We start from the raw sequence: 24,437 nt of genomic DNA, 5'->3' as shown, positions 1-24,437 counted from the left end.
TTGGGGCATGGAAAAAACTACAACTTTTCCTTTAGTAAAATGGAAGGATCTATTCACTGGAACCTGGCGTGGGCCAGACATCCTGTTAACATCTGGGAGAGGGTATGCTTGTGTTTTCCCACAGGATGCAGAATCCCCCATTTGGGTCCCAGACAGACTCATCAGGCCTTTCTCGGGCCCAAAAAAGAGCCAGGAAGAAAGTGAAAATACATCAGGAGAGAAAACTGGTGCAGAAGATGAAGACATTCTATCTATCACCACCGCAGGCTGATTCTACAAAAATCGCTGCACCACCTACGTGGGAACAGATCAAGAAGTTGTGTGAGGAAGCTCGACACACTGTTGAGATCACCGGAAATCAACCCAATCCGGAAAACATGTTTTTAGCCATGCTTGCCCTTGTTTCTTTACAGGTGAAGTACGCTTTTTGTACAATGTATTGGGCGTATGTTCCTGATCCACCTTTGCTTCACCCCGTGGGTTAGACTCACCCATCTAACATAAAAGTACTAATGAATGATACCTCTATACTAGGGGGCATTCCAGTGGGGTCAGAAAAGCCTATGATCTCCACGTATCTAGATTATGAGGGAAGATCTGATGTCACCCCTATATGCTTGGCTTTAAAAGGCCGTGCTCCCTTTGCATGCTTGCCTGTTAACTACAGGACCCTTTATGCTGATGCACCTGATAAGACTAACACTCTTTCTAGCAGTAAGAGGGTGATATGGGAATTGAGTTTTCAAATACTTGGGTATTTTAATTACAATGAGACCTTTGACAAAGATAACAATGTTAGCATGCCTTTTCCAAATTGTTTAACAACTTACCGGGATAAAGATCAATTTTGGGACAGCAAAACAGAAAAAGAACTTCCAACATGGTTGGATTGTGGATTTCCACATTCTGCCTCTGTACATTGGCCTAGGGGTACTACAGATTTGGTATTTGATTTTTCCATTGCCAACCCAAATTATGACTATAAGAAATATTTAAAAGAAAATGAGAAAGTAAAATTCACAAGCTATAAAGCTCCGGTTGGCCCGGAACCGGTAAGGCGTTGGTTCATGCCTGGGTTTGTCACCCCAATGTGGGTTGCTAAATCTAGTCATTATGGAACCACCGTTACCCGTAAAAATTTGTTTAGATTTGCTGCAGCTGCAAATATGGTATTGCTAAAAAAGCCCAAAGCTAACCTACCAGAATCAATTGCATTAAGAGCTTGTTTGTCTTATCCATATGCAGCTTTAATTGGAAGTGATAAAAGAATTAATATTACACAAGTAGGGAATTCCTTTTTAATTCAATGTTACTCTTATTGGTTGACCAACTGTGTTGATGCTTCCATAGATAAAGAATTTTCAGTAGTAATTATTGTAAAAAGACCTGAATATGTAATGCTTCCTGTAAATTTGCATAATGATCCTTGGTTTGATAATTCTGCTTTGCAAACACTTCGTGTTTTGTATGAATTAATACGACCAAAATGATTTGTTGCAACATTGATCTTTGGAATTGCTTCCCTTATAGCATTAGTAACCTCGCTTGCTGTATCCACCACTGCACTAATACAACAAGTGCACACGGTGCATTTTGTTAATGAGTTAAATAAGAATGTTTCTCTAGCATTAACAGAACAGCAAATCATTGATCAAAAGTTAGACAGCAAACTAGAGGCTTTGGAGGAAGTAGTCTTATTTGGAGTCATAACACTAATTGTTATATGTATTCTTGTTGTCTTTCCAGTCCTCTTCAAACTAGTCTTCCGCTCCATCTCCTCTATACGAGAAGAAATTTATCTGGCACATCTAAAAAATAAAAAAGGGGCAAATGCCACGCCTACTCCAGTGGAGTCTGCGTAGCATGGGAAACCATCTTTCAGACCTGAGAAAGGGGCTTTAGAGACCTATCACTGAGTATTGGGACTTCACCAAAGTCTACCTCAGAGAATGGGGCTTTACAGAGACCTATCTCCGAGTTTTGGGACCTCACCGAAGTCTACCACAGAGAATAGGGCTTCTAAGAGGCCTACTCCTGGAAAGGCTGGCAAACCCCTGGGAAAGATGTGTTTCTGCCTTTCTTTTCCTCATAAGAGTGCCTATTAATCTTTTACTGCTTCTACTGCTCTTTGTACTTACTTATTGTCAACGTTCCTTTATTCAAAGCTCTTTCTTAAGAGTGTTGACGACTCCAATATCTGATGAGTATCTTAAAAAATATGACTAACTCACCAGAGTTAAGTGCTACCCTGAAACCCCTCTTATGGAGGCTAGTAGACAAGTTATAAGTAAATATAAAAGTATTGGGGGTTTCACGAAGTCACTTTAGCAGAAGGAATTGTTTGTAAGGGACTTACAAGAAGCTGTAGGCTCAGCTAGAGCAGAAAGAATGTATGGCAATTGCTGAGATAACTATTTAGGAGAAAGAATTTCCTGCTACTCTCTTTTATTTACTAAGAGACTTGCTAGATCTAGGTCTCCTTGAGGTTTACTATTAAAGAAGAAACAGGAAAGATCTAATGGGAAAGTTAAGGCCTCTATAAAGATAGGTAATTGTTAATTGGTGACAAACATTGTAATCATTGTATTTCTTAGAGATAAGCCGGAAACAAGTGCCTATCAGGTGACCAGCTGGTGACCACCTAAAAATGAAGCCATGCAGCAAGATTGTGTAACCTTTTGCCCTTTCTCATGAAGACTTTTGCTATAAAAGTTTGTTTTCCTCTGCATTAAATCACACTCAGCATCCACTCCTCTTGTGTGTGAGTTGTCTGTTTGCCATCTCCCCATCCTATTCCAGGTTCCTCCCCTAGATGTCCTCCGTCGTCCCGACAGAGCCCGGTCTGCGGCACCATGTCTTGATTTTGAAAGGTTTATTGGAGATCAAAGTTTCAGTGTTGCACATGTTCATTCTTTGTCCCTCCTTTTCCATGACCCCTTTAACTTCTGAAAGAGAGATAAATGTAAAAAAATGACAAAAATGAAATCAAATAAATATCATCTTGTTTCTGTTTCCTGGTAACTGATTATTTTTGAGATAGTGCTTCTTACTAATAAGAATTATTGGTAGAATCTGAAAACATATTTGAGTAATAAATAGACGAGGAAAAATGTTGTCTCCTATTTTTTATCACTACATTTCTTTTTGTCTAAGTATAAATGCCATACTTACACTAAGTGCCTAGAATAAGCAAAATGACTTATAGAGCTCAGATCATATCTTTCCACAGAAGATGACAGCCCCAGAAGAAAAACAGGGCAACAACTTGCACAAGAAAGAGAGAGTTTGATGTCTCCTTAAATCTTAGGATCAAATGCTCATGAGGAGCCCTCGGGACTGATGACAGCTTAAGGACCTAACATTTCTGTGTCATTCCATCAAAGGAAACAGTCACCTGTCTCCCATCACACTGTAGGTGCCACGCCTGACTGTTGACCTTGGCTGTGTCATGAGAACGTGCAGCAGGGCTCTGTCATGGTCACTGGAGAGTCAGGATTGCACACTAAGAGGACATTCATGAAGGTGGTAACAAGGCCTGAGTCAGGGTTTTGTCAGATCTAGATGATTTGTAACAGGCACTACTGTCTTCTGGCTAAGAATGTGGATATATCATCGGGGTCTTGCACACAAATTTATCAAGTGTTAGCTTGCAACATTTCCGTATGAAAGCCAACAAAATGACATCAATGCCCTCTGAACATATTCTCATCAATATTTAGTAAGTAAAAAGCTATAAAATCAAGCTCATCATGAGGAAAATACCGATATGAAAACCAAATTGCAGGAGCATTTACAAAAAATGTTTTTCTGTATGTATCAAATGTGACAAAATATTAAAAGTTAATGAAGCTGGGAAAGTTAAATTGATTTCCTTTTTTATTATGGTTGCAACTATCTTTTACATTTCAACTACATAACAAAAAGAAGGTAGGCCAATCACCACCAGTGGCTCACACCTGTAACTCTAGCTATTTAGAAATCTGAGATCTGAGGAAAGTGAATTGAAGTTAGACTAGTTAGGAAAAACCAGTGAAACTTTGATCTCTGATTAACCATTTAAAATCAAGACATGGAAGTTTGGTTCAAGTAGTAGACTCTTACCCTTGATTACAAAAGCTAAAGGTCAGCTCCCTGAATTCAAGCCCCAGTATTCACACACACACACACACACACACACACACACACACACACACACACACACACACACACACACACACGCTCTCAAAAATAACCAGTGACCAGGAAAAAGAAACAAGATATTTATTTTCTTTCATTTTTGTCATTTTGTTTACATTTATCTCTCTTTCAGAAGTTAAAGGCGTCATAGAAAAGGAGGGACAAAGAATGAATATGTGTAACACTGGTATTCAATTGGTACTATGTTGAAAATGACCTATGTAATTTGTTTTTTTGGAAGGACGGGAAAACGGAAAAAGATAAAGTGAAAGGTTAACATTGTCCAAAAGAAATGCATTCAGTGAATTAGAGCTATGGCTCAATTTGAGTGCCATTATTCAGCAAAAGAGCTCAGAGAGAGAGTCCAGGACCTGGATTCAAGCCTCATTACGGACTAAAACAAAAAAAATAATCATTACCACAAGATTGTAACTAAACCCTTTACAGCATAATAATAATAATAATAATAATGATAATGATAATGATAATAATGATAATAGAAGAAGAAGATGAAGAAGAAGAAGGAAGTTAAAAAAACCAAACTAGTGAGAAAAATTGATAGAGCAAGGGAAGGACTGAACTTTCAAAAAGAAATATATCCATACCTGACTTATATGACTGCAACCTCTGTGTAATTCACATTTATAATAATAATGCAAAAGAAAAAACAGAAATTTAGTGCTGGAGTCATAACTCAAATGGGAGGTCATACTAATATGTATGTGATACCAAGGTCAAACCCCTTATAAATTTCTCCTTCAAAAATGGCTCTTCTCATCACTTGTGCTTTCCAGAACTTATGAAAGGGGGTGCAGCTAAAGAAAGAGAAAGATAATCTGTCAGGCACAGAACTCTACTTGCAAAGAGCAGTACTCAATAGAACACGTGTTCATTAGACCACATGATGACTCCATGTTTTCTGAAATAAACAGAACTAGTTGGGCTTGAATACATTCTCCACTGTATACTAGATGGAGACTCAAAATTAATGAAACTCTCTGGATCTCAAATTCTTTACAGGTAAAGTGAGCATACCTTATCTTATGGGATTATGAGACCTGGTTGTCATCAAACATGGAGTGGGTTTTATCTTAGGTGTGTGTGCAACACTCAAACACTGCTGGAAGGAGTATAAACTGGCATGATGTTTACTATGTTACTTAACAGTAATACAACATGCCTGTAATCGTACTTACAAAATAGGATGAGAAAAGTGGATCAAGGTTTTAAGTCTGGACAGGAAACTGGATCAGACTCATCTCCAATGATCTCTAAAAAAGCTTGAGGTGGAGTTTGGTTCAAGTGGTAGAGTGCTAGACTGAAGCATAAGCCTCAGAAACATTGCCCAGGCCCTGAGTTCAAGCCCTACGACCAGCACAAGCACACACACACACACACACACACACACACACACACACACACACACACACACACACATACACACACACTAAATTTTGTGTGTTCCTACCCCCCACTTAACAATATATTCCCTCTTCCAAGCTCACCTGATTTTTTTTTGTTTTAAAAGGGACTTCCTGTGTAGCACAGGCTGCTCCTAAACTTACGATCCTCCTGGGTACTGGGAGTACAGGCATGCCTTCTATAATTGGCTTCACTCAGCAACTCTATTTATAACATATTTGCAAGAAATTCATTCATACTCATGAAGGTATTTGGCTTAAAGCTGCTCACAGTAATATTATACTGCACAAAATGTAAATAATATAACTGGGCATGGTACTATCTTACCATATGGTAATACCAGCCAATAATTAGGAACCTGACACAGGAGAATAAGCAGATGAGGAAAGCCTGGTCTACACTGCAAAACCTAGTCTCCAAAGGAAAGAAATTCTATAAATATTAATCTACAATGAAACATACAATATGTTAAATTTATATAATGTAACAAATAGACCATTGTTAATAGAAATAAAATCTTGGCAGAAATTTTAAATACATACATATGCATATATATTTAAACTTAGAGAAATAAAATTTCAAGTGCTTCAATCTGCATCTTTCAGTCTACCTGTCACCTACTTATTTACTGACACATTGATTTCTATTTAGTCTTCACAAAACACTGTTCTCACACATAAGTACACAAAATTGTAAATCAAAAAGTACAAAACAAACATTATCATAAATACAAATGTAGTTAAATCCCTATCATAATAATTTGGAGAAAACATACATTACGTTAATGGCATTGTATACTGCTCAGGAGGGGGAGTCTAGGAAAACGTAGATTGTGTGTGTGTGTGTGTGTGTGTGTGTGTGTGTGTGTCTGTGTCTGTGTCTGTGTCTGTGTCTGAGTCTGTGTGTTTTCCATGAGTAAATAATGGAGATAGAATTAGACCTATTATTCCTGCTTGGTCTTTTTGCTCAAAGGTGACACTATACAACGTAAGCCACATCTCCACTTCTGGATTTTGGTTTCTATTTTTTTTTAATTACTTTTTTATTTTTTTATTGTGAACATACAGTACAGAGGGGATACAATTACATGGGCAAGATAATAAGCACATTTCTTATCAAGCATTGCAGCCTCCTATTTGTTTACCCTTCACATCCCTTCCCAGCCTCCCCCACCCAATCCTAAACCCCCCACCGAAGTTGTAAAGTTCATTTTCGACATGAAAACTTGTATTTCCCATTGTTGCAACGGGTCCACCGGTATCCTTATTTAAACGACTTGTTTTATCCCTTCCCCTCCACAAGATATACCGACATCAAATACAGTGAAAGCAGGGGTTATACTGTGGGGGAGGGACATAAAAAACAACAAAGAAATAATCATATAAATGCATTAGAAACAAATGCATGAAAGAAAAAAACACATTTAAGTACATAGCTTAAGGTTCATTTTCCTAACATCACATTATCTGACCTTTTCTACTTGACTCATACATATAATAGATATTGGAAATAAGGGAAACCATGGGACCTCTGTTTCTTTGGGCTTGGCTTACTTCACATAATATAATTTTTTCCAAGCCTTTCCATTTCCTAACAAATGGGGAAATGTCATTCCTTCTGATGGAGGCATAGAATTCCATTGTGTATATAGACCACATATTCTTGTTCCATTCATCTACTGAGGGGCATCTGGGTTGGTTCCATATCTTAGCTATGGTAAATACTGCTGCAATAAACATAGTTGTGATGGTAGCTTTAGTGTGGTCTTGTTTGTAAACATTTGGGTAAATGCCCAAAAGTGGGAGTGCTGGGTCATAGGGGAGCAATATGTGAAGTCTTTTGAGGAACCTCCATACTGCTTTCCAAAGTGGTTGAACAAGTTTACATTCCCACAAACAATGAAGTAAGGTTCCCTTCTGTCCACATCCCCTCCAGCGTCTGTTGTTATTAGAATTCTTGATTTTTACCATTCTAACTGGGGTGAGGTGGTATCTCAATGTTGGCTTGATTTGCATTTCTTTTATGCAACCTCTAGGGAGGCTGAGCATTTTTTCATGTGTCTATTTGCGACCCTTCTTTCTTCTTCAGAGAAGTTTCTCTTTAAGTCTTTAGGCCACTTATTTATTAGGCAGTTGTTTCTTTGAGGATTCGTTGTTGGGGGATTTATTTTTTTGAGTTCCAATTATATTTTAGATATGAGACCCTTGTCTGTTGTATGGCTAGTGAAGATCTTCTCCCAATCCGTATGCTTTCTGTTGATCTTGCTAGCTATGTCCTTTGCCTTAAAGAAGCTCTGCAACTTCATGCAATCCCATTTGTCCAAACTTTCCTTGATTTTTTTGTGTTTCTGGGTCTCTATTCAGAAAATTTCAGCCTTAGCCAAGGAAAACTAGGGTTTCTCCTATTCCATCCTCTAATGTTTTCAGAGTGTAAGCTTTGACTTGTGTTTAAAGAATCCCATAGACTCCACTCCCAAATTACTCAAGCTGATTCAAAACTTTGGCAAAGTAGCAGGGTATAAAATTATCCCCCCAAAGTCAATGGCTTTTCTGTATGCCAACAATGAGAAAAGTGTGCCTGAAATTAGGAAAGTAACTCCATTTGTAATAGCCCCACAAAAAATAAAATACCTAGGAATTAACTTAACCAAAGAAGTGAAGGACCTCTATGATGAAAACTTTAAAAACTTGAAAAAGGAAATCAACACAGAACTTAAAAAATGGCAAAAACTCCCATGCTCCTGGATTGGAAAGATTAACATCGTGAAAATGGCAATACTTCCCAAGGCTACTTACAAATTCAAAGCCATACCCATCAAAATTCCAACCTCATTCTTCAAGGAAATAGAAGAGACAATCCAAAAATTCATATGGAACAATAAAAGACCCCAAGTAGCAAAAATGCTCCTCAATGGAAAGAACACTGCTGGAGGAATATCAATACCAAATTTCAAACTCTACTATAAAGCCATAGTAATCAAACAGCTTCATACTGGCAAAAGAACAGACCTCAGGACCAATGGAATAGAATTGGAAACCCAGAAATGAACCTACAGACCAATAACCATCTAATCTTCGATAAGGGAGCTAAAAAATAGAATGGAAGAAAGACAGCCTCTTCAGTAAATGGTGCTGGCAACATTGGTTAACTACTTGTAGAAAACTAAAGCTAGATCCTTATATATAACCCTGCACCAGAATCAACTCCAAGTGAATTTTGTTTTCTTAATTGGAGAAATATCTCAGATTTACTGCATGGGCTGCTTTAAACCTGAATCCTCAGTTTTGACCTCTAAAATAGCTAGGTTTTAAAATATGAGCCACTGGTGTTAACATTTTTTCATGTTTTAGTGAGTTTTAAAGTAAGACATATATGTTACTTTTGAGAATGGCTGGAAATAGTAATTAAAATTTAACAGAATTTAAAACATACAAAGCTGAGGATGGCAAGTAGCTGAGAACAGAATGGAATAAATCAAAATTACCTATGACAGTTTTCAGTCTGTGCACAGAAATGATTACATTGTTGGAGCCCAAGGCCATCAGATAGCTGAACTTCAGCTGGCTGCTATGCTCATGAGGCCATTCTTGTGCTATTCACAAGAATGTGATGTTGTTGGATGGTAGGGATCAGCTACAAGTTCAGAACCTGAAATGTTTCTATTGATCTAGAAGGGGAAAAATACCAGGACAAGAAATGTGATTAAAATTGTTGAATGCAAAATCCATCTAGTCAAAGGAAGACAGAATAACTCTTCCTATATCTGAAAAGAGTATTCACTCACAAAGAATCATGAGCTGAATATGGCAGTCAATGTTTGTAGGCCAGCCTAAGTTTTAAGCCTTCAGAAGGACATATAGGTAAATGCTATCTTAAAACAATAACAAAAACAAAAGTCCCAATGACTGGGAATGTGTTTACTGGTAGAGTGCTTGCCTTACATGCCAGAAGCACTTGATTTGATTCCTAAGTATGACGTAAGCAGAAAAACTGGAAGTGGTGCTGTGACTCAATTGATAGTGTGCTAGTCTTGAGCAAAAGAAGTTCAGAGAGAGTGCACAGACCCTGATTTCAAGCCCCAGCTCTGGCAAAATTAAAAAAAAAAACCAAGTGCAAATTGCTGTTCGTTGAAATAAATATGTTGAAGAATTTTTATACACTCTAGAAAATTGTGCTGTTGGGAATTCATAGTGAACTTTGTTAGGAAAAATTAAAATAAATTAATGAAATATTATCTGGCATTGGAAAGTACACAGTGAGATGTAAAAATGAGTGCTGCCTATGGTTACTTGATACAACAATGTTATAGATACACTTGTCAGATTGTGATTTTTTTAAGTATACAATCGTGGGGTTTATCTTTTTCAAAATAATTTTATTGCTGGGCCTAGAGACTAAGGAGACTGAGAACTGTTCAAATCCAGCCAGGGCAGGAAAGTCTGTGAGATCTTTATATCCAACTAAAAGTTCAGAAAATGTGAAGTGGCACTGTTGCTCAAGTGGTAGAGTGCTAGTCTTAAGCTGAAGAGTTGAGGGACAATGCCCAGACCTAGAGTTCAAGCCCCACAACTGACAAAAAATAATAATAGTAATAATAATAATGTTGTTGTTACTATTAAGGTGTTATATATAAAGGCTACCAATTCGTAAGTTTTTTCTTTGCTAAAAGAAACACATATCCATCTTCATTGCCAACAGCCAGGATTTGGCCATCTGCTTTCCAGCAGATCTCTGTGTGTAGAGGCAATGTGTAATACAAAGCAATACAAAACATTTCTGACTATAAATAATTTTTCTCTGCACATCTTAAAAATCAATGCTGACAACATGAAATAAAAAACCCTAAGTTTAAAACATTCTTCTAGACAAGTTAAAGAAATCCTGATAACAAGTATTTTAAAAATAATTTCAGAGAGCTTGAACTCAGGGCCTGGGTTCTGTCTCTGAGATTTACTACTCACGATTGGGTTGCCACTTTGAGCCACAGTGCCTCTTCCAGTTTTCTCGTGGTTAGTTGAACAGAAATGTCTCACCAACTTTCCTCTCCAACCTGGCTTTGAACTAGATCTAGAGATCTGAGCCCTCTGAGTAGCTAGAATTATAGACATGAGCCCCTGGCACCTGGCTTATTGCTTACCTGAGACAGAGGCCATTTAATATTAAATTCAATCATGTTTAACTTTGTAAAATAAGGCTAACTGAAATGCCTTCCACTAGAAATAAGGAATCAAATGTGTAAGTGGGTTACAAAGATCTTACCAAAAGCTACATATTTCCCTTGTGTTTTTTTTTCTTCCAAAATTGTGTGCTTTCCAGAATCATACCTTTTCTTTCCTTGCTGGTTTCTTTATTTTATTTCATCAATGTCCACAGCTTCTTCAGCCATCATTTATTTATGTGAAGAGCTTTCAGACATCTCTTTTCAGTCTAAATTCCTTGTATGCACCTCTCATCAACTGCCATAAAAACTTGTGAAACAGTAATCATCTCTTATCATTATTGGATATTAATGTGTAAGTAAAATTTAAGAAAATAAATAATAATATCAATAAGTATAACGATTTTAATAGTAATGCTGAACATAAATACAACGTTGATTATATTCTGAGCAATATAAAAACCTCAAGGAAAACAAATCACTTTTTTTAGTGCTGATATTATGGTTTAAACTCAATACCTTACCTTCTCACTTAAGCTTTTTCCCTCAAGCGTGGTGCTCTGTATTTGAACCACAGCTCTCCTTCGAATTTTATTTGGGGGATAATATAGAGATAAGAATCTCATGGAATAAAAAAAAAGATTTGTGTCCCTATCTTGGGGTTCATTTCACATAACATTCTCTTATAATGTTATATGGTACCATATACTACTTACTGCAAGTGAGGTTAACTATGGGACCAATGGTTATTTGAGCCTCGCTTATTTCACTTAATAAAATTGTTTCCGCGTCTTTCCATTTCCTAGCAAATGGGGAGATGTCATTCTCTCTGACAAAGGCATAGAATTCCATGGTGTGTGTGTGTGTGTGTGTGTGTGTGTGTGTGTGTGTGTGTGTGTGTGTGTGTGTGTGTGTGTGTGTATCACATTTTCTTGATCCATTCATCTTCTGAGGGGCATCTGGGTTGGTTCCATATCATAGCTATGGTAAATAATGTTGCAATAAACATAGTTGTGCTGTTAGCTTAATATCGTCTTCTTTGTGAACATTTGGGCAAATGCCAAAAATGGGATTGCTGGATCATAGGAGAGCTCTAACTGGAGTCTTGGAAAAATTATATCAACTGAAGTAAGCCAAACCCAAAGAAACATAGGTCCTATGGTTTCCCTTACGTGCAATAACTATTATATGTCTCAGACAAGCATACAAGTTCAAAAGCTATGTACATACAACCAGATAAGATGATGTTAAGCGAAATAAACCCCAAGATAGGGTTTATAGTCTACCATGTTTTTTTTCTTTTTATGTTCTTCCCCCCATGGTTTAACCCCTGTTTAAACTGTATTTAATGTTGGTGCCCTGCATCTTGTATACACCCTTCTCTAGCTTAGGGAGGGGAAGGGAAAAAACAAAATGTTTAAATAGGGCAGGCTGGCCCGTTGTAACAATGAGATGCACAAGACACTATGTTGAAAAAGGAACTTTACAATATGGGCGGGGAAGCAGGGAAGGGAGGAGAGGGGGAGTGTAGTTGTGGACGTGGGAGGGAAGAAAGGGTAGGGGAAAAACAAAGGAGGAGGTAACAATGCTTGATAGAAAATGTACTCATTACCTTGCTCATGTAACTATAACCCCTCTATACTATATTTTACAGTAAAAACCCCTTTTATAAAACAGAAGGTGTCATGTACACCAAGTATAGTAGCCCACATGTGTAATAACTGCTGATTGGGAAGCAGAGATGACAAGGATCATGGTCTGAGGCCAGGCCAGAGAAAAAAATGCCAAGACAGCCATCTCAACAAATGAGCTTTCCATAGTGGTTCACATCTGTAATCCTAGCTAATTATGTGGGAGGGATAGGTAGCAAAGTCTCAGTCAATCTAAGATCAGACCCAGACAAAAAGTTCAAGACCTCAAGTAATTAAATGGACTAGAAGTATGGTAAAAGTAGTTGAGCTTCTTGATGCTATACAACCAGAGTCCTGTCTAGCAAGCAGAAAATCCCTGAATAGAACCCTTCCACCAAAAAGCCTAAATAACTTTATCCTATTTGAACATCTAATTTCAAGGCGACTGACAGATCAGAGATGGTGACATTCTCTTTAAAATTAGCTATTCAAAAGAGACAAAGTTATTTAGGTTTTGAAAAAATTGAAAAGGAAAATGCATGTGATTTTTGTTAGCTCTATAATTCTTGAAAACATAAAATGTACTCAAGTATTTAATATATATCCATATGTGTGCATATGTCCATGTAAGTATGTATATCCATGTATGTATGTATATATGTATACATATATATACATACAAATGGTTCATCTCTTTTCTGTGTAGCCAATGGTACAAATGAATCTGTATAATCACTACTCAAATGCATGAATAGACAAAGAGAATGAGCAGAGAACTCATATTCAGGAAATTATGGCTAGCCCATAACCCTGAAAATCTTTTACATCAGTTTGCATATTTCTTTGACTGCAGTACAGGGACCATACGACAACAGTGGGATACCAGGCAGATGAATTGAGAAATGAAAGACACAAATGTTAAAAATATTCTTTCTGATGGTTAAGTAGAATTTCTTGTATGTGTGTGTGTGTTTGTGTTTTTGTGTGTGTGTTTGTGTGTGTGTGTGTGTGTATTACATTTTTTGATTAATTTTTCTCTTGAGGGTTATCTGGGCAGATTCAATAAGAATGGTTGGGCTGAAACCTTTACTATATCCTGGTTTGTAATCTTTCAGGTAAATGACCAGGAGTAGAGTTGTTGGATCATATGGTAGTGGGTAGTCAAAAGAGGGGTGAAGGTTTAAAAGGTAGAAGAATGAACAGGAGAAAGGGGGAAAATGCAGAGAGGAATCCATAAATATCCTACAATATTAAGAAGAGTGAAGGAAGAAGTGCATAGATGAGGGATGGATGAGAATATTGAAAGGGTTGGCATTGATCTAGGTATATTGTACGCATAAAATGATCTGTTTAAAGATAATTCCTATGCTACTTAAAATAATAATTAAAAAATCATGTCGCTAAACTGTTATGCAATTAGAAGCAAAGAAGGAGAATTTGGTCAGATCAACTCCCGCGTCTATAAGTCTTTTTTGTTAGGATAAGTTTTAAAACAACACTAATGATACATATCACTGAAGAAAATTTAATGATCTTCAGCTATTTAAAATAATCATTTTTGGAGATATGGCTCAAGTGGCAGAGTGCTACTTAATGAGCAAAGCTGTCAGATATTGAATTCAAGTCTCAATCTCGAACAAAAGTACAAACAATCAGTAAAATTCAGGCACTTTCCTGGGCTCTGGTATCTTTAATCCTGCCTTTAATCAGAAAGCAGAGATCTGGGGATCTCAGTTCAATGTCAGCTTAGATAGGAACATCTGTGCGACGCTCATCTCCAATTCACTGCCAAAGAAAGCTGGAGTGGACTCATGGCTCAAGTGGTAAAATGCTAGACCACAGCAAAAAGCTCAGGGCTTTTTGGGCAGAACCCAATCCTTGTGTTCAAACCTTAGAATCGTGCATATACATACACAAGGAAGTCAGTCACTCAAGTTCTCAATCTTCCATTTCCCTAATCCTAACTCAAATCTTGGACAGAACCCTAAGAGCAACCTTGATGATAATAGTAACCCAATCCTAAAATTAATGGAAAATATATCCTAACAGATTCTCATTGTCTTTGAAATGATTTATTTGCACTTTGCTACAAATCCTACAGATTCCCTAACTTGGACTCTGAAATCGTTCCCTATTATGAATCATTAACCTCAAATCTTCATATCATGAAAACTACCATAGTTTCCACTGATCTTAACTTTTTCTGAACTCCTCTGTCTCCAAAAAGAAGTTGCAGGTTTACTTAAAATCTACTCTAGTTCCTAACCCTAACTATATATCTAAACCTTACTAGAAACCTAACTCTAAATTTAACCCTATTGAACCCTGAATAGGAAACTTAGGAAAACTCTGGAGTTTTTGTTAAATTTCAAACTTATTTTACTTGAAAGTGTTAGCAGAAAACTCAGTTTTACCTTAAAGCTTACCCTTCCCTAAGCCTAAGTCTAACCTGAACTAGACAAGCAACCCTAGCCCTAGAACTAATAGCCTCTGGATTCTAAAAGCCATACAAATACATTAGTTTTTATTCATCCTAACTTTGATTCAACTCATCTCTCAAATAGTTTGTAGTTTTTCTCATTATCTTGCCATTTTTGTAACCCTAACCCTAACTGGAATATTGAGGCTAACCCTCACACTAACCATACCCTAATCTTAATAAGTATTAGCAGTTTCTTCACATTCTTCACATTCATCCTAATTCTAACTAGGCTTGTTATTCGAAGATTTACTTTCAGTTTGACCCTAAACTTTCCATTTCCCTAATGCTAACACTAACTCCAGCTGGAACTGAAACCTAACTTTCACCCTAATGATAGTCCAATTCTAATGTTTAAGAAAAATACTCTGTTTTTATTCATTCTAATGAATACTCCAGTTTGCACTCTGGGAATGAGTTTCAGTTTGCCCTAATTCCCATAAATTTTCTGACTCTTCCTCTGAAGTTATTTTGTTCCCTAACATGAACCTTTATATTATTTGTCCTCACATTATCTTATCAGGAAAAATACTGTAGTTTCCAATGATCCTACCTTTTCCTGAACCCCTGTGCCCTAAAACAATTTCAGATTTACTTACCATCTATTCCATTAATTAACTCTAACTCTCAACCTAAACCTGGCTGGAAAACTCTCATTAATCATTACGAGAATGATCACTGAGAAATAAATATAATGATAATGCTCTAGTTACTGTTCAATCTCATATTTTTGCTACCACTTGTTAGTGAAAACTGAATATTATACTAAAAACTTTCCTATTCATAACACTATTCATAATCAGAACAAAATACTGACCCTAATGTTAATCCAAATTATATGTCAATACTAACACTAACACAAGTACACTAGTTTTCACTCATCCTAACTTGATTCAAATAAGCCTTCCAAAATAAGTTTCAATTTTTTTTCCAATATCTTAGTCATTTTCTAACCCTAAACTTAATCTTAACTAGAACATTGAGAATAACCATAACCCTAATTGCAAGTAGATTTTAATATTAATATCAATACTCTAGTTCACATTCATTCTAATTCCTGACAGGCTTATTCTAAAATTTACCTTCAATTTGATTCTCATTTTTTCTCCTTCACTCTAATCCCAATCATGTCTAGAATCCTAACCATATCCTTGACACTAATGTTATCTTACTTCTAAAATTTATGAAAAATGGTTGATTTGTGTCATCCTTACTGAAATTCCACCAGTAATTCTTAAAATAAATTGAAGGTTTTCCTAAACGGTATAGATTTTATCACTCTTAACTCTGAATCTATCTTGTTCCTTAACAGGAATCATTATATCCATTGATCTCAAATCCTGATATTATGAAATACATTGTACTTCCACTATCCAAGCTTTTCCTGAATTCCTAGAACCTAAAATAAGTTCAGATTTACTTAACATTTAAAACATTTGTTTTCTTTTTCTTTTTGTCGAACGTGGGGCTTGAAATCTGGGCCTGGGCATGATCCCTGAGCTCTAGGTCATGATCCCTGAATTCTTTAGCTCTAGGTGTGCACTTTACCACTTGAGCCACAGCACCACTTTTGAGTTTTCTGGTGGTTAATTGGAGATAAAAGTCTCATGGACTTTTTGCCCCGGCAAGCTTTGAACTGCCATCCTCAGAAAACAGCTTCCTGATTAGCTAGGATAATAGGCACGAGAAACTAGTTTAACCAATTTCTTTATCCTATTCTCAACCCCCTTTAACCAGAAACCTAATCCTAATCACAATCTAATTTAACACCAAAATAGTTACTATTAGGAAAATTGTCTAGATTCTATTCAATCACACATTTTTTTTGCTTCTACTTCTTATTGGAAAACTAAATTTTACACTAAAGCGTATCCTTCCCTAAACCTAACGAGAAAAAAATGTAATTCACCCTTTAAGCCAAATTATGTCTGAATGTTTAAAGTAACACAGACACTGGTTTTCATTCATTCTAACCTTGATGCCATTCATTCTTCTTAAAATATGTTACTGTTTTACATCTTTTTATATCTTATATCTTTTTCTCATGCTAACCCCAAATCTAACTGGAACACCTTGCCTAATCCTAAAACTACATATAACCGAATCATAATGTTAATAGCAAGCTTCTATTGCACTTTTATTCTCTTGCTCAACATGTAGGTCTAAATTTTACTTGCATTTTGATCCTACATTTTTAAGTGTTTTTCTATTTCCTGTCAGGTTTTCTTTCTCTTTCTCTTTCTATTTTTTTTTTTTTGTTCAGTCATGGGGCCTAAATTCTAGCATTGGGCACTCTCCCTCCACTCTTCAGATCAAGGCAAGCGATTTACCACTTGAGCCACAGTGCCACTTATGGTTTTCTAGTGGTTTATTGGAGATATGAGCCTCACAGACTTTCCTGCCTGGGCTGCTTTGAACTCCGATCCTCAGACATCAGCCCCCTGCGTAGCAAGGATTACAAGCGTGAGCCACTGACACCCATCTTTATTATTTTTTTAAATTTTATTTTATTGTAAAGATGCTTTAAAGTCAAATTAGTTACACGAGTAAGGTAATGGGTATATTTCTTGTTGAGCATTGTTAAACACTTCTTTGTTGTTCTCCTACTACCCCACCTCCCTTACTCCTCGCTCCCCATGGTGTAAAGTTCATTTTCAACATAGGGTCTTCTAAGTATCATTGTTGCATCCTGCATTGAACCTATTTCACTAATCCTAATTCTAATTCTGTCTGAGATCCTAAACCTAAACATCATAATAATGATAGCTCAATTCAGAAGTTAACAAAAATATTCAAGTTTTTGTTCATCCTGTTAATCCACTATACAACTTGAATTAATTGCAGTTTAGCTCATTTTTTCCCCAAATTAGATTATATGTGCAAATATAAAGATGTAACTTTATGTGAATTACAGAAGATCTTTGGAAGAAGAAGTAATGAAAAGAAAATAGAGGCAGGGAGTATAATCAAATGCTTTAAACATATTATGGTATTGCCACTTCTGACAATTAATAACCGTTAACAAAATACCTAGTATTTTTTAAGTGAGCCATTGATATATCTGGGGAATAAAATACTTGTGTTAGATTAACTTTGTTCATGCGTATTTTATATTGTTATTGGTCAATTATTTAACTTAATGAACAAAAATATATCAAATAAGATTCCATGAAAAATATACAAAACAGTTTTTTAGTAATTGAGAAAAAGTTATAGTCATGAATTTTAGGAAACTAAATTTCTATTTCCCTATGAAGCAATGATTTAAGTTTACTAATCTAGTTACTTTAGATATCATAATTGGCATGAAAAACAACTAACTGTACATCTTGTTTCTTGAATGAGTGATGTTTAAACATGGTCTTTCATTCAAATGAATACTTAGGTTTACTTTCAAAATAAATGCAATTTTATCTCCTTTCACAGCAAGTACTTACCCTGCAATTAAATGTATTAGTATATTCAGTTATTTAAAAGCTAAAATTTCTATTTTTGATATGTAGCTCTACATATTCAGAATGACACGTTTTTTGTATTCATAAATGTCTAACCTCTGGGATTTTTGCTTCATCAATATAAATTATCTCATGAGGTTGTTGCAAAGGATCCAGTAACCAGTGTGGTCAAAAATATTTCCTAAATTCTAAATTTAAGTCTAATCATTTTTAGCCTTTGATTATATCATTTATTGTCTCTTCAGAGCAATTAAACTAAAATAATTACTACTTTTTAAACATTTTGCTCACATTGTAAATAATATCAACACAGGTCACAAAGAGACTGATTATTTCAGACTCATCATATTTGGTAAAGTTAGTGTGAAGAATGTAGAGAGCAGAAGGTTCTTATACTCAATAAATATTTTTGGTTAATTTAAATTAAATTAAATATCTGGATTTCTAATTTGGAGGTTAATCACATGGAAACAGGAAAATAATTTTTAAAAAATAATTACTTTGGGACCATTTTTCTTCTTAAAATATGAAGCAAAAATATCTCTAAGAAATGTATTTTTTTCAATAAAATGTTTCAACCCTTAATAAAGTGCTTTATACTTTAATAAAAGGCTGTCTCAAAATAGAAATTCTGCAACTAATCTAATGTATGTTTTCATGCACAAAATTCTGTGGCTTCTAGTCTTATGTGATTTTAATTATATTTTATATTTGTGACATGATCCCTACTTATATTTATTACAAACTTCTGTAATTATACAAATCATGCCGGTACACACACACTAACTTACATAAGATAATATTCAAACAAAATTATCTTTTTTTTATGTCTCCAACAGGGATGGATGCTGTGCTGAAGTATATTAAATGAAAGCACTCTAACAAAGAGTCTTTATGAAATGGAAATTTGCAACATGAGGATGGGAACATGAGCACTTTCAACTTGGCTGAACAGGAATTTTTGTTTCTACAGTACTTTCTTACCTTTTAATCACACAGGGAAAGCCATAAAATTTGAAATGCATATGAAGGAATTGCATTCCTAAAAGATGTGGCAACCCTGCTCAAAAGGTCGATCTTATCACTGGTTCTTTGTGCTTGCTGCCTGATCTATTTCTCTATCATATGTTTCATATTATTAAACATATTAGTAATTCAGCAGTAAGTATATTACAGGAAATTCCTGAAAATCACAGCTATTACAGCTTAATAATCAGAAGAGAGGAAAAGGATTATATTAATCTCCAATTTCTCCCTTTGGCCTTCAATTTTCCAATCAATTTTCAAAACAATCATGTAAGATGTTAGTTTATTTTTCCCTTTTTAATTAGAGATTAAGCAAGTGTTTTTTGCAGTAAAAAGTGATGACAGTGGTATCAGAGCTCTGGTAAGGGCACCTTCTCCTTAACAAGTAATGCTCTATGGACTGTAAACATAGAAGCCACACTAAAATTCTCTACACACACACACACACACACACACACACACACACAAACACACACACACACACAGCTGCCACCCAGACACATCAGAGATAAGTTCCATTACCTTGTAATGATAGTTGATTGATGTTTGCTGCATTGCTTTATCTCAGCTTCAAGATCTTGCCTGGACCTTTATCTTTCCCCGAGATCAACTCCCTAATTATTAGTATACCGTGTGTCTGTGTATTCACAATAGGTTCCTGGATGCTTCAGGCCAATTAATACCCTGAATAGAGTATCCTCAAACTTCACATCCAAGTCAAAACTCCATGAGTTTATACATCGTTGCAAAATACTAAAATTTATTGGATATAGAAACCAAGAGAAAACCCACCTTGTTACTTTAGTAGCAATTGACATCATGAAAGTAGAAGAATATTAATCAAGAACTGAGGTAAGAGAATGGGAGTATGTCTAAAATGTTGAATACTGGATGTGTGTTACAGATACAAAATCATGATCTATAGGCTTATTTATTGAAAAGGTCATCATATATTGAAAGCACTATTTACAAATACAGTTTTCCAGTTACTTTGCTTACCTATCACTTCTGATGACAAATCCGCTCATGAATTTTTATAGGATCTTTGAATAAATGACACGATTTGCATGTATGTATCATCTTAAGGAAATTCAGTATGCTTTTACATCTTTCTTTCTATATGACAAGCCCTTATTTTTTGTTTCCCTGTTTGCTGAATAAATGTATTCCTGGAAACAGAATATTCACATCAAATCTGGGTGCAATTTTTATTTTTTAAATTTGAAATATAAACTTTGTTGTGACTAGTCATTTTCTAAAGATGAGTGATATTCATGAACACTAAAATGTTGGTGCCTTTAAGTAAATTGAGACTTGATGTGGTATTTGTCTAATTGACTTAACCAACAACAATAACAACAAACATTTAGTTAATAAATGCAAAATAAACAATTCATACTTGGAATATATAATTGCTCCTTCCATACTGATACCTGTACTTTCCCTATATTAGTATACTATTTTGAAAAAAAAAACTTTTGATCATTAATTCGCGGCAATTAATGCCAGGAATGTGCTTAGATGTCAGGTGAAGATTAATTCTGGAAATTCAAAGATTCCAGGCTTTTGAGTGGTCACTGCTAAACACAATTAGAAATGTAGTATAAGTGAAATTTGGAAATCTTTTTGGTAAGTCATGGCACCAAAAAGGCAGAGGCTAATTAATAGTTTTTACAGAAGAGAAGGAATAACTCCAGATGGAAGGAATAAATGATAATAACTATGTTATACCACAAAATGTTCTAGGGAACCGTTTTTGGTTATTAAAGAACTAGTCATCAACAAGGCTTATTCCTCATTGCCTTTAGCATTGTAGTAATTAGTCTAATTCTTAATCTCTGTGTGATAAGTTGTATATCCTTCTATGCTGTACTTTCATACCTGAACTCCTTTGCTTTCTAAAAATCACAGTCTTTTATATTTCTCTATGAACAATTTCTGATATTAAGTCGACAAATCCAGACAGCAGAGGATGCTAATGTAAGAGTCCCTTAACACATGAATCATTAATGTAACAACATGGAAAAGGAGGATAAATTTATTGCTACCTCGATTTTTCTGAAAAGTTGCAATGTCATCATTTGATTCAAATTTCCATTCTTTGTCTACATAGTGTCAATAAGTGCACATAATGGCAAATATAAGACGGATGCTGGTGGCTCACACCTGTAATCCTAGCTACTCAGAAAGTTGAGACCACAAGATTGTGGTTCAAAACCAGCCTGGTCAGGAAAGTCCATGAGACTCTTATCTTTAATTAACCACATAAAACCCAGAAGTGGTGCTGTACCAAAAGTGACAGAGTGCTCAACTTGAGCTGAAGAACTGAGGGACAGGGCCCAGTATCAGAGTTAAAGACCCAAGACCAACAAAAAAGTGCAAATATGACTTTAAGTTTCCCCAAAAGGAATGACAAAAGCAGTAGTAATCTTCCCAAGTAGAAAAAATAATTCCAAAATGATTCAGTGCACCTTTTTTATGGTTTCTTAGCTGGACATATTCTCTTCTTTTAAAAATTGTCAAATATTAGCTTTATAATAAACTTCATCTAATATTTCTTGGCTCATAGGAGAAGTCCATACAGTTGAAGTCACTTGAATTTATTACTATCTCAGTTCAGACAACCCAGGCAGGAGAGTCTGTCTAACTCTTATCTGTGATTAAACACTAAAAAAAGCCAGAAGTGGAGTTTAGGCTCAAGCAATAGAGTACTAGGTTTGGGGGAAGTTGGGCACAAAAGACAACTGTACTGGGACATGATCCATCCTCTGGGTTCAAGCCCCAAAACCAGCACAAACTAAACAAACAAAGAAATAAAAAAACACATGTTTCTTTGAGACCATCCTTAAAGCACTGGTTTGAGAAGAGGCTCCTTTCGCTGATCGTACTCACTGGATCCTGCTTTGTGGAATCCTTATTGCTATGGAGAACTCGGGACCAGATTAAAGAATTGGGTAACTGACTCCTGCATCAAGAGAATCATCTCAGGAGTGAAATATCTGTCCATAAGTCTCTTTAAAACTCTCATAACTTTGTTTCTTTGCAGGAGAGCACTTTTAAAACAAATTTATTTCCTTTTATTCTATGCTGGCCTTAAAATGGCATATTGTTTCCTTTTGTTATACTCTTAACTAGAAGTTTACAGACAAGGTTTATATAAGTAAAGGACACACTTGAAAAAGTCAGGAACAGAGTTTCCTTCAGGCCTTGGATTCTTTTCTTGTACCGTAAAAATGACAGCACAAATTACCATGATCTTTGTCATTTTCCTATGTTCAACTCCTCTCTTGGGATCAGTTTTCACTTGCAATAACAGTTCCTTCCACTTACTTCCAGTCACTATCTTTGGTGCTGCTCCAGGTAAAATGAATATTTTCTGGCTTCATTGAAATAGCACAAGTATATCTTTGAACATGAGGTAAAATGTGTTTCAGAGATAACTTTATAACAAGAAAATATTGAATTTGCATGGCTTATGAAACCTTGTTCATGTACATATGGCCATATAAGATGATGTTAAGTAAAATGGAACCCAAGATAGGGACATAACTTGCTTTTTCGTTCATGCTATTTTTTTAAAAGTATCTAACATGTAGTATGTGAATTTTTGTTTCTCTTCTATTTTCTTCCTCCATGGTATAACCCCTGTTTTCATTATATTTATTGTCAGCGACCTGCATCTTGCATATACATTTTTCTAATGTGGGGAGGGGAAGGGAAATAACAAAATGCTTAAACAAGTATACAGTATGACCTATTGTATCAATGAGTTGTACAAGGCACTATGTAGAAAATTAGCTTTACAACTTGAGGAGGGGAGAAGGGAGTTGTGTTTGTGGGGAGGAAAAGGATTGTAGGAGAAAAACAAAAGAGGAGGTAACAATGCTTGATAGATAATGTACTCATTAACTTTCTTATGTAACTCTAACCCTTCTTTAAACCATTTTTACAATAAAAAACATGAAAAAAACATCCTGGACTACTTTAAGTTCAAATTTCCTAAGTGCTCTGTAATTAAGACCAATTTTATGTGGGAAAAATGTTCTCAGAAATATTTTTTGTGTTTGTTTTGTGCATTATTTCCCAAGTGTACATAAGTTAGAAGTAGGAAAAACAATAGGAATAATAAGAGAAAAAGAAGTTTTGTGCTTAAGTATAATGGTTCAATACACTATAGAAGACTCTTTCAATAAGATAACTTTGAAACAATAAAATCCAAGGCCAGTATGTAGATCTATGGGAGTGATATAGGGAAAGCATTACTATTAAGTGGAACATGGACGATGAGGCCACTCTTGTTTTCTACTAGGTCTAAATCATGGTAGCTAATCATGCAAATTTGTAAAAAGTAGAACAGAAGAGCAATTCTGGTTCCAAAACTAGTCAGATATAAGAGCATGGACTTAACTGGAAAAAAAGGCCATATTGAGAGAGCAGGAAATATAGTAGCAATGAACTGGTGGATAAGATCACGTTTCTTTTTCTTTTTTAGTTTTTTTTTTTTGATGGTTGTGGGTCTTGAACTCTGGGACTGGGCGATGTCTCTCCCCTCTTCAGCTCAAGGCTAGAGCTCTACCATTTGAGCCACAGTGCCAATTCAAGTTTTCTGGTGGTTAATTGGAGATAAGTGCCTCAGAAAACTTTCATACTGGTGCTTGATCTGAACTGCAATCCTCAGATCTCAACCTCCTGAGTAACTAGGGTTAGGTTTGAGCCACCAGTACCAGGCTTAAGATCACATTTCTAGCAGTATACACTCAGGATATGTAATGTGTATATTCATCTATCTTTGTATGAAATCTTGAGTTAAAAATCTAGGCTACAAGTCAGACTTTACATTCACAAAAATGTTTGTAGTTTAAAACCATACTCCTGAAAAAATAAAAACTAAGAATGTAAAACAGTCTGGAAAGTTAAGTTTGCATCCAGCTTCGGCAGAACAGTCTTTGCAACACTGCCTATAATTAACCAGCCAAAAACTGCATTGGATGAATGGCTCAAGTGATGGGATACTAGTTATGAGCAACAGTGCTGAATAATAGCCTGAGGTTTCTGCATACATACATACAAACATTTACACACGCACAGAA

This window comes from Dipodomys spectabilis, unplaced genomic scaffold, assembly GCF_019054845.1.
Source record: "Dipodomys spectabilis isolate Male_0828 unplaced genomic scaffold, ASM1905484v1 ptg000463l, whole genome shotgun sequence".
In the NCBI taxonomy this organism is placed as follows: domain Eukaryota; kingdom Metazoa; phylum Chordata; class Mammalia; order Rodentia; family Heteromyidae; genus Dipodomys; species Dipodomys spectabilis.
This window is presented reverse-complemented; position numbering follows the sequence as displayed.